Raw genomic sequence first — 11,918 nt, forward strand, 5'->3', positions numbered from 1 at the left:
GCAAGACTAAGGGCCACTTTTCAGTCTTCTTCTTGGAAGTCTCTTCCACAACCACCTCTTTTTTTGGTTTTCTTGGAAGGTCTTTTCTTCAGCAAATCTTCTTTTTTTTGTCACTATTTTCCATGGAAACATTACTAGTAGATACTCCATCCCCAACCTTAGTGGTCAAAGTTAACAAAAAAGTCAATAAACTAATTTTGAGGACTAAAGAAGTGCGTGTGTGTGTGTGATTGAAAATACTTACTTCATTTTAGGTATTTTCAAATAAACTAAAAACATAGAATTTTATTGATCTTGAGACAACATCAAAGGCTTCAGAAAGAGCAATTTCGGATAATATGCATGCAGTTGGAGCAAGCACAAGCATTAGTTGTACTTGTCATATCGTTAGACAAAAAAGTTTAAGTTGACAGGAAATTAAGCATATGAAAAAAAGGTAAAAACGTAAAATGAGTAGAATCCTTACCATGACACTACAAAAGTATACAAACATTACTATATAAAGGACCAGAAAGGAACTTGCATCAAATAGAGGTGAAAAGCATGCCTACAACATCATGACCAATAACAAAGTCTAAAAGTGAAATAGGTAAGAGGAACAAAAGAGGCTCAGGTTCTGTTTGGTTGGATGGAATAGAATGGAATAAGCAAGATAATGCAATGAGTCGGTGAAGGAACGGAAATAGTTTTCATTCAATTTTTTTAATATTATCTGTAAATATGATATATAACTTTAACTCCATTTGCTACATTGTTAATTATAATTAATCAGATTTATATGAAACCTTAGAGTATAGGATGAAGGAATCAATTCATCACCTAAGTGCTTATTCAAGACCAAACATGCCCATAAGTGTTCAGCACTCCCGTGTAACATTCCATCTCCCCAATGTTCCTTTACTTCAATCTGTTCCAAAATTAGGCAAAATCAATGTTATATAAATGAGCATTATGCTTATTAAGCAAGAAAATCAATATAAATTACTATATTACCTCTTTGAATTGGGTCAAATAGTATTCAATCATCTATGTTGTGTGTTTTCTTGGTACTTTGACACAACAGCACCAAGAGCACAAGCTCCAGCACTTCTGCGTAAAAAGGTTACATCCCTATCATTATCGATTTCAACAATATGTTAAATATGGATTTATATATCAAGATAATGAGATTGGAGTACTATAGAGGGTACCTAAAGCTTGCAGATGCAGAGTCACAAGCCTCAATAATGCAAGCAGAGGTGTTCAGATCATTCTTGTTGCCATTCACTGGAAAAAATTTCAAGAGCAAGAAACCGGTCCTCGGAGTACCATCACAAAGAGTAGAGTCGACGTGTATTCTTCTTTCAATGGTCTGCCATGTGTTCACCACAACTTGTTAAACATTTCCACAAACACGTTGTAGGCATGCACACAAATGTAGAAAACCAAGAAACACGCAGTTCCCCCAAAAGATTCAGTATCTATAACCATGTGTGTGTGTGTGTGTGTGTGAGAGAGAGAGAGAGAGAGAGAGAGATGGTACCATGTTCTTGAGATATGTGGCGGCTCTTCTGAATTTTCTACGGATCTGTACGGAGGGTCAAGGGAAATCAAATTTAGGAATTAAGAACTTGGATTCCATAAATATGAAATCCTAATTGGAAATCAGGTATTCGTTTTTCAACGAGTATTAGACTTTCAGTCAATCCCACGTTTGAGTAATAGATTTTTAGCAAATCCCAGGCTTTTAGCAGTTGAGCAAGTCTCAGTTTGGTTTCGGTGATAGGCTGCTGGCGACTGACATTTAGAAATCTCAATCTAAATTTAAAATCAGATGGAAGAAATCAGAAATCATAAAATCAGCTGGGAAGAAATCTGTGAAAAGAGTTGAAATCAGTTGAGATACCAATGTTAATTCTTAGAAACCTCAATCGAGAAGAAAACGAAGAGCTGCTTCCTTTTTTGGCGTTGAACTGTAGTAGGTAAATCTGATGAGAAGCGATTATTTGAGATATTGATGCTAACCTTCGCTTCCTTTTTCGATCCTTATGCACTATACAGTGCAATATGGCCATTCTCGTCCTGTAAGCACAAAACCATTCGATTTTTATGAGAAGCGAAGGAATGGAGAGGGAGCGAGGCCTGAATCCTTTCACTACTGGTCGATCACAACCAAAAACCCTTGCATGTACTGGGTTGAGAGAAAATGAGAGAAATGGAAGATTAGAATAGAATAAAACCCTAGCACGTCCTAGAGAGAAGGGAGGTGGCGATGCCTTAGGATTTGTAGAGAGAAGGGAGATCTAGAGGAAAAAGTGAAGAAGCGGGCACTTCAAAATTTTAGAATTTTACAGGATTTCATTTTCCACCTGTAAAAACGCGCGTTTGATAAAAAAAAATATAAAGCGACATTTTTAGACGACACCCATTTAAAACAAGTACCCTCTGTGTTTGTATTTTTCTTTGTGTTTGACATTAATTTTAAGGCACGCAAAAATACGTGTCCACTATCCTTCAAGTTTTGGAAGGTTGACATTATTTTTAAGGTCACACAAAAATGGGTATCGTAAATCAGCGAGTGTCATTGTTTGCGCGTCATTAAAGGGTATTTTTCTTGTAGTGTCCTCTCATTAAAAGTATAATATGAAATACAAAGTAACTACATTTTTTTAAAAATTTCCCAATCTTAGTTACTTTAGGAAAAGTGAATTGATGCAATCCCTTGAAATTACACTTTGCACCCTTGCTAAGAAGTTAGTGGAGCGTGTGTGGTTTACCGGCACACTATTTGGTTCTAAGCAAAGGTGGCGAAGGGTGATTCATTGTGTATCATAGTTCGATGGAGCGTGTGTGGTTTACCGGCACATCGAATAGGTGATCATTACAATGAAGACACCATGTGAATTTGCATGGTAATTCACACCCGCTTTGTGATCCTTGGTATCCCAGTCACAAACAAGAGGGGCATATCGAGATTTAAACATACCATTGAAAAGTTACAATGAATCTCATCTAAACCTAGGAATTCTCAAATACAATTTAGAACTTAAAGTTATCTTTTGTGGTGGAGAATTAGTGAATCATCATTCACTTACCTTCAAATTGTTTGCATGTTAGATTACGGCATCCCTTTTCTAATATGTAAATATTGTTGTTGGATCCTAGCCCTAATTTTCTTATTGGGTGATAATTAGGGATTCATATTCTAATCTATCTTTGTCCTTTCTATTTGTAGATGTCGAACGCAAACAACGCTGCTGCTAGTTCATTCACATTGATGAGCCGTTGTCAAAAGGTCACTTTCGATGGGACGAACTTTAGCGAATGGATAAGATACGTTCGCACTATTGCTCGCTATGAGGACAAGGAGTATGTCCTCGATGAGAAGCTCGAGAAAATTAACCCTGAAATCGCTACTCCGGCTGAAATGACTGCTTTTGAAACTCACGAGCGTGATGCAACGAAGGTACATTGCATCATGATAGCCACTATGAACTCCGAACTCCAAAAGTCCTATGAGGACATGTACCCGTACGAGATGCACCAAGACTTGTTGGAGAGATACCACCAAAACGTGAGACAAGAGCGTTATGAGATTTTCACTAACATGATTTCCGCTAAGATGGGTCATGGAGAGTCTCTTACCGTACACCTGCAAAAGATGCAAAAGTATGTCGACCGTCTTCGCATGTTGAATGTTGACTTTGGGGAAGACTTGGCGATCGACATGGTGGTTCACTCTTTGCCTCCAAGCTATAATCAATTTAGGATGACCTACCACATGAACAAATAAGAGGTCACCCTAAGCAAGCTCCAAGGTCTCTTGAGGGTCGCTGAGAGTAACTTCAAGGACAAGTCTGTTGCACCAACTCCCAATCCACCCGCTGCTCCTGTCTTGGCAATTGGACAAGGAAGGGGAAAGAAGAGGAAGGCTTCGTCTAAGAACCATCGCAAGGTTAAGCCCCGAGATGGTGCCTCTTCTAGTGGGACCAAAGTTGATCCTGCTAAACCCTGCCCTAACCCAAAGGAGGCAGAGTGCCACCACTGCCACAAGATAGGACATTGGAAGAGAAGCTGCCCAGAGTACCTACAAGCCATCAAGGAAGGAAAGATCAAGCCGTCTTTCGTAGGTATTTAAACAATTAAATCTAATGATTCATCTCATGCTATTTCTTGGGTCCTTGATACCGGTTGTGGTTACCACATTTGTTCTAATGTGCAGGGTCTAAGAAGAAATAGAGACGTGGAGCATGGAAGAATAAATCTAATCATGGGGAACAGAAGATTGTCGCCTGTGACCAAGATTGGAGTGTATTCTTTAGTGCTTAGGAATGGTTTATCTTTAGATTTGAACAATTGTTGCTATTCGCCAGAAATGGCTAGAAACATCATTTCATTTCATGGTTTGTTTAGACAAGGTTTTAGATTTTCTTTTAATAATGAGAATGGTTCTATTTTGGCTTATCTAAATGGTGTCTTTTATTTTGAAGCTATACCATGTAATGGAATTTATGAAACCGTTATGATTGTAGATAACTTAGGAAATGATGTTTTATGCACGGATTCTTCCAATAGTATGGATAGAGCATCCTTGTGGCATTGTCGTCTTAGACATGTCAACAAGAAGCGCATAGACTAACTCCAAAAGGATGGAGTGTTGGAGTCATTCGACCTTAGGGAAGATGACACATGCGAATCTTGTTTACTTGGAAAGATGACTAAGTCACCCTTCACAAGTACATGTGAAAGGGGTGAGGGTCTATTGGACCTAATACATACCGATGTATCTGGATCGTTTAGATCAACCACGAAGGATGGGAACCGCTTCTATGTGACTTTTACCAATGACTATAGTAGACATGGGTATATCTACTTAATCAAGCAAAAGTCAGAAACTTTTGAAAAGTTCAAAGAGTTCAAGAATGAAGTGGAGAATCAATTGGGCAGGAAAATCAAGATGCTTCGATCCGATCGAGGAGGAGAGTACCTAAGTCTTGAATTCCACGATTATCTCAAGGAGTGTGGAATAGTTTCACAATTGACGCCACCTAGGACACCACAATTGAATGGTGTGGCAAAAAGGCGTAATCGAGCCTTGTTGGACATGGTTCGCTCTATGATGAGTCGTGCTTCACTACCTATCTCTTTTTGGGGATATGCCTAAGAGACTGCCGCCCATATCCTTAACCGAGTCCCTACTAAGAAGGTTGCCAAAACACCTCACGAGATGTGGACAGGGAAAGCTCCCTCGTTGGCACATATCAAGGTTTGGGGTTGTGAAGCTTTCGTAAGACGAGATACTCACGACAAGCTCGAACCTCGTAGTGAGCGATGTATTTTCATCGGCTACCCGCAGAAATCCTTTGGATATCTCTTCTGTAGACCGAAGGACAATGTTGTCTTCGTTGCGAGGAGAGGAGTTTTCCGAGAGCGAGAACTCATAAGCCAAGCAGATAGTGGGAGGCAAATCGAGCTTGAAGAGATTCAAGAGTCGATAGATGAAGGAACCTCTACCGCTGGCACTCAACCCGAGGAGGAAACTCCAGTTGAACTGGTTGACGAGTCCTTACCTCTTAGACGTTCCGAAAGAGTTAGAGTTCAACCCCAGTTTTATGGTTTTAATATTACTACCGAAGGGGACACGTATATTAGTGATGGTACACTAATAAACCTTGATGAACCTAATAGCTATAAGGAAGCCATGGCAGGCCTGGAGTCTGCGAAATGGAAAGAGGCAATGGACAGCGAGATCCAATCCATGTATGATAACCAAGTTTGGTATTTGGTTGATAATGTGCCCGAACGTAAGACCGTTGGGTGCAAATGGATCTTCAAGAAGAAGACCGGCGTGGATGGAAACGTACACACATATAAAGCGCGATTGGTCGCGAAGGGATTTACTCAAACTCCCGGAGTTGACTATGATGAGAGCTTCTCACCAGTTGCGAAGATATAAGCTAGCTATTGGCGCATTTCATGATTATGAGATTTGGCAAATGGATGTCAAAACCGCTTTCCTTAATGGGAAGTTGGCCGAGGATGTTTACATGGCTCAGCCAGACGGTTTTGTCGATCCGAGGCATCCGAATAGAGTGTGTAAGCTTGAGAAGTCCATTTATGGACTTAAGCCGCATCTCGTAGATGGAATCTTTGCTTCGATGAGAAAGTCAAAGAGTTTGGATTTGTACGAAGCGAAGATGAATTGTGTGTATATGTCAAAGCCAGTGGGAGCATAGTTAGCTTTCTCGTTTTGTATGTCGATGACATACTACTCATAGGAAACGACGTCCTGACTTTGCAGGAGGTTAAGTCCTAGCTCGAGAAGTGCTTCGCTATGAAGGACCTCGGAGAGGCTTCCTATATTTTGGAAATAAGGATAGTGAGAGAAAGAAGTAAGAGACTAATAGGACTTAGTCAGAACACTTACTTAGAGAAGGTACTAAAACGGTTTAGTATGGAAAACTCGAAGAGGGGAGAATTACCGATACAAAGTAATGCCAAGTTGAGTAAGACTCAAAGTCCGAGTACTGAAGCTGAAATAGCAGAAATGAGCCGAGTACCATACGCTTCCGCAGTTGGCTCAATCATGTATGTTATGACTTGTACTCGCCCTGATGTAGCCTTTTCTTTGAGCATGGTTAGCAGATATCAAGGGAATCCTAGCAGAGCGCATTGGATTGTGGTTAAGAATATCCTTAAGTACCTTCAGAGGACGAAGGAATGGTTCTTAGTCCTCGGAGGGAGTGATGACTTGAAGGTGCGAGGGTATAGTGACGCCAGCTTTCAGACCGACAGGGACAACTACCGTTCGCAGTCGGGCTGGGTCTTTACCCTGAATGGAGGAGCAGTGACTTGGAAAAAGTTCCAAGCAGGAAACCGTAGTTGATTCAATGTGCGAGTCAGAGTACATTGCAGCAAGCGAAGCGTCGAAGGAGGCAATATGGTTGAAGAACTTCATTGGTGATACCCGCCATAAAGGCACTACAAGAAAAAAGGCCTTTTACGACGCGCAAAACACGACGCTCTTTGATTTATGTTACGCATTAGAGAGCGACATTAAAAAAGTGTCATCTCTTCAAAAATTTTAAGGATTTAGGTCGCGCATTACTGAGTGCCCTTAAATTAGTGTCTCATGTAAAAATATTAAAAACACGGAGGGCACCTATAATAAAAAGAGCGTCCTCTACAAATGTCGCTTTATAATTTTAATAAACGCACCTCCTTGATAGGTAAGGGGGGAAACTAAATCCCCCAAAATTTTGAACACCCGCTTCCTCTTCCTCTCTGCTCTCTACCCTCCAAAATCGACTTCATTCTCTCCCTTCTTTCTCTCTGCAAACCCCTTCCTCTCCGATCGACTTTCACTTCCTTCTATGTGCAAACCCTAATCAAACATAACACATTTGAAATAGTAATGGTGTTGTGACTCCTCAGGCTAGAACATCGGCGACTACACACCTATCAAATAATATCTCTCATACTCGTCATAGAAGAATGACATATATCACCATTGGTACATAAGATTAGATATCAACTCCTCAGGCTCACCGTTCCACCTCTTCCCCACCCTAATACATTTACTAAGACTCCTCAGGTTTACAAGCCCAAGGTTTGATTGCACTAAGGTATGAAAAGGACGCTTCTACCCTGCCCTATTTCTTCAGTCATTCAACAAATAAGGGGGCACGCAATTTCTCATTCATATCTCGACTTCATCTTCTCAATCAAGAAAAAGGATTATGATTTTTCCCTAAATGTGCGATTTCATCTAGTATTGTCAATTTCTACTTTATGCCTCTGATTTTTTCCTGTATCTACTTCTCATCTCTGTAAACAACTTTATTTCACGTTTCAGCTTATAGCTATTGGCTTAGAACTAGCTGCTGTTTGGGAAGCTATCTATCAACCACATGTAACAGGTATCCAATTATTAATATATACAACTAGGTTACAAAAATAACTTCTTAAAATCAAGAACCAACTATTTAAACTAACGTTATATAGTCTCTTATATGTGATGTAAATAAGCTATTGAGGTAGTTTTTGATCAATTTTAATTCTTTTTTTTCTAGCTATTGAGCCAATTCAAGATTACAAAGAGAGATGGGGTTTGTCATTTTGTTTTCAGTTTTAGTCTTAAGTTCGTATTCCTACCCTTATATGTTAACTTATTTGCTGAATTATATGTTTTGAAAAGAAGAATGGAGTTGTATGCTCTCAAAGTGGTGATAATTCCAATAAATAGATCAAAAAAGAAAGGGGAGGAGCTATGCACTCCAACTGTTTGACGAAATGCTTGAAAGAGCCATCTCACCTAAGTCAGACCTTATAACATCACCTGACGTACACATGACTGTGAATTTATGGCCCTCACTAGAAATTTACTCTTTTGCAGTTTTTTACCTGCCTAGCTAATGAATATGAAAGAAGGCATATGTCAGCTTCCTCTATTGCAAGGTAATTTAATTCCATATCTATTGAGGTAGTTTTTGATCATTATGAAAGAAAGTAACAAATTCATTTTCAATCTATTCATTAAAGTGTAAATAAGCTTACTAAGATAAAAAATGATAAAAAATTAATGCTAATGTTTCCTCACCACAGGTCAACTCTATGTTATAAATTTTAACTTATAAGTCAAACTTTCCATTTATGTGATTGTACACTCACTTTTCACTTTCTATTCCTCTATCAGACATTAAAGTGCTTGGGTCAATTTGTTTAGAACTTTCAAAGCCTAACAAAAAGTCAGTTCATGGGTAAGTTTGTCTTTTTTTTTCATTGTCCCCCTTTTCCAAATCAGCTCTGTTATTGTTCATAAAGCTTAAAAAGACTGCTTTTTCCCAAAGGTTTTGGTTCCATTATGGCAAACATTCTTCTAAAAAAAACTGAATTTTTTAACACATGATCATGAGACAAGTATCTTTTTAACACATGATTTTATATAATAATAATACTAGAAACCAGCCCATCCAGCAGGTCGTGAAGCTGAATTACTTTCTTTGTTTTTGAACTCCTCCCCATAACTAGAACGCCCGGAATTAGTGGTGATGATAGGGATATTAGGTGTTGTGTTTACCTGAGAGTGAGAACTAGCAGAGGCAGGAACCGTTGTAAAGCTTTCTTCTCCAAAACCCCATCTGGTGGTGCGGCCTTCAGCTGCTTGCTTGTTCTGGTGCCCATTGTTTCTTATAATCTTATTCTAATAGATTTGGAGTTTTTTGTGGGATTCTCCTCAGGAAATGCCTGCCATGAATTTTGTTCAGGGGAATCTTTATCAAATAATCCCTTTTCAACCTCCCAAACTCTTCCATCTTTCACTTTCTGCTATTAAAACTAAACAAACAAATTAATACCATTCTTTTTGCCTATAAGAAACCAACTGAATTGAAGAGGAGTAACCTAATGTTAACGGTACAAACATGAAAAAGAAACAGCCCCATAAAGTTGTGTAGATTAAGTGTTTTACCCATTAACTCTATTAAGTAAAAAAGAAGCACGTTAGTGTCTCTTTATGCAAGCTTAACCTTAAAGCTTAACCTTATCTTAAACTTAAAGCTTCTTACTGCTCCTAAGTTAATTTACATTTATGCCCTTTGTTTTCTTTTTCATTACATACAACAATGAAGTAACAGATGTCTGTTTCTTTCTACTCATACATATGTCTAGTTCACCATAAAACTCCTTCATTGTAGCAATATCTTTTTTTCCTTTCCTCTTCAAGTGCTTCTTTCTCCTCCTGAAGTTCAGTTACTTTCTTCAACATATCTTGTCCTTGTTTATTCTCTTTAAGTATTTGCTTACGAAGAGACTCCAACTCCAAATCTGACATTTCCACTTGCGTTCCCAACCTTGAAACATTACTTTTCAAAACTTCAATTGCATTTCTTGATGCTTCAGCACAAAGTCTATGATCCTCATTGTTTTGAATTTGATTGTTGTTGTTGTGCTCTAGGATTTTTATTAAATCAGCCATACTTCTATCTGAAAGTGAACCCATTGACCAATATGTGTTTGATCTTTGTTTTTGATGAGGTTTTGAGTTCCTTGAAACAGTTGTATTTTGATTAACATTAAAAAGCAATCTATAAGAAAAATCCAAAACGGGTGGCTATGATTCTGTTTTCCATCAGATCTATAGTCATATTGTAAAAATCATACCTTGAGCTATAGAACTCAAACGGACCCCAAACCAGTTCCCAAAGTTCACAAATTGAGTTGGCTAAATTTCTTAAGCAGCCCAACTTCACTGGTAAGGACGTTATCTATGTGCAAGAATGGAATGTTTGCTGTTAGGTCTGATCCAGGTCTGTTCTGATATGTCATTTTGTTTTCATCATTTATAAGGCTTGGAAAAGGATCCAGAGTGATTCCAAGTTTCTATATGTTCCTGATATTATGAATTTAAGATCTGGAGCAGATGGGGTGTTATTTCCAATTATAAATTGGTTAGAATTGATCCAGACTCCAGATCAGTGGGCAGTCACCAGCTTTTACTAGTGTTGTGATTGTCCACAATGTGAATTTTATATCCGGAGCTTGGGAAATGCTTTTCATTCAATTCCAACTCTGAGACTTTCATTTGTATGTCCTTTACTTCTCTGAATTTTGGTTTGGACGAATTCTACTCACAAGTTGGGTAGAATTGGCCAACCTCACTTGATTGTCTTGTTGGAGATAGAAGTGATACACCTTTTTGTAAAATTCATATTTAATTCATCCTTTGGAGTTAGAAGGAGTTCTTTATAGTTCTGGAATCCTGAACAATCATAGTTTTCTATAAAATTTAGTTAAAGCTATGTTTCTGTTTTAGATTTTGGAGTAAATCCGTTTTGAACAGCAGGTCTGTTTTAGAGACCTTGCTGTGATTACTCTTTTCTCAACTCATAGCTTCATTACTTCTCCTTTCTAACCTTTAGTCCTTCTAAGATGGGTTTTAAAAGTTTAAAATTTTTGCAAGTGTGCTATTGAAAATGAATAGCTGTACAGCTCTTTGTTGTATCTCAGTATCAATGCATGTTTCATATCTGTCAATGTGTGTGAAATTAAATATTATCAAATTTTGCATATACAAAAAAAAAAGTGTAGCTCCTATTTATTATAAACTCACTTGTTGAATATTGCCCAGATCTGGTTTTGTAATTCGGGATCTGGTGGTTGAGAGTGCATCAAAATCTTTGCGTATGTTGAGAGAAGAATGGATATTGTTGGAGTCCTGTAGAAACAAAAAAAAAATAGATGATGATCACAAAAGAAAACATAGATGTATAGAAATAGAAATACTCACGATACAGTAGGAAGCTTCTCATGTATAATGACAAAAATGTCCTTTGGGCTACACCCAGGTCGTCTGGCCAAAAGATGGCTGTATTCTCCAAGCAGATAAGCGCTAACCTGCATAATGACATCAGCATACAGTTGTCTATATTTGTGTAGGAAATATAAGATATAATCTACATACCTTCACCATTGTCTCATGTATTGCAGGCTTATCAAGATATTCTCTAGCTTTGAGAGCTGCATAAGGCTAATGATTAAAAAAAGAAAAGTGAGTCAATAGTAAGTCCTATGAACTTTAATAATGCAGATACCAATCTACATTCTACAATACCAAATTAATTAGAATATTCATGAATCATAATGGAGATTCTAAAGATCATCATCCAAATGCACCAAAATTTAGAGTAAGATCGAACCACTATTAATGAAGGTATTCTACTGGGCTAGGATGCTTGTTGTTTGGATATGGAGCCATGGAAGAACTTGGACCCTTCCGTGTTAACAGTGATGGAAAAACACTCTACCCCAACCACTATGCATGGAACAATGGTAACAAAAATTCCTTTAATTACTATGTCTCATTCACATCACTTATAATCTTAGTCCCTGTCTTGCTGGTGCATGCCTAACCCTATAAAACCTTTGCTTTTGAGGTACTA

General features: G+C 38.2%; 1 long non-coding RNA gene across 1 annotated transcript; it reads right to left on the reverse strand.

The window, feature by feature from the left end:
- Nucleotides 1–11,090: 11,090 nt before the first annotated feature.
- LOC128128103 (uncharacterized) lies at nucleotides 11,091–11,513 on the reverse strand. Its single transcript, XR_008225735.1, has 3 exons — nucleotides 11,441–11,513; nucleotides 11,267–11,373; nucleotides 11,091–11,194 (listed from the first exon to the last, which is right to left on the reverse strand). It is a non-coding gene; the product is annotated as an uncharacterized LOC128128103 (long non-coding RNA).
- Nucleotides 11,514–11,918: the final 405 nt, after the last annotated feature.

The sequence above is a fragment of the Lactuca sativa genome, chromosome 8, assembly GCF_002870075.4.
Source record: "Lactuca sativa cultivar Salinas chromosome 8, Lsat_Salinas_v11, whole genome shotgun sequence".
Taxonomy (NCBI): Eukaryota; Viridiplantae; Streptophyta; class Magnoliopsida; order Asterales; family Asteraceae; genus Lactuca; species Lactuca sativa.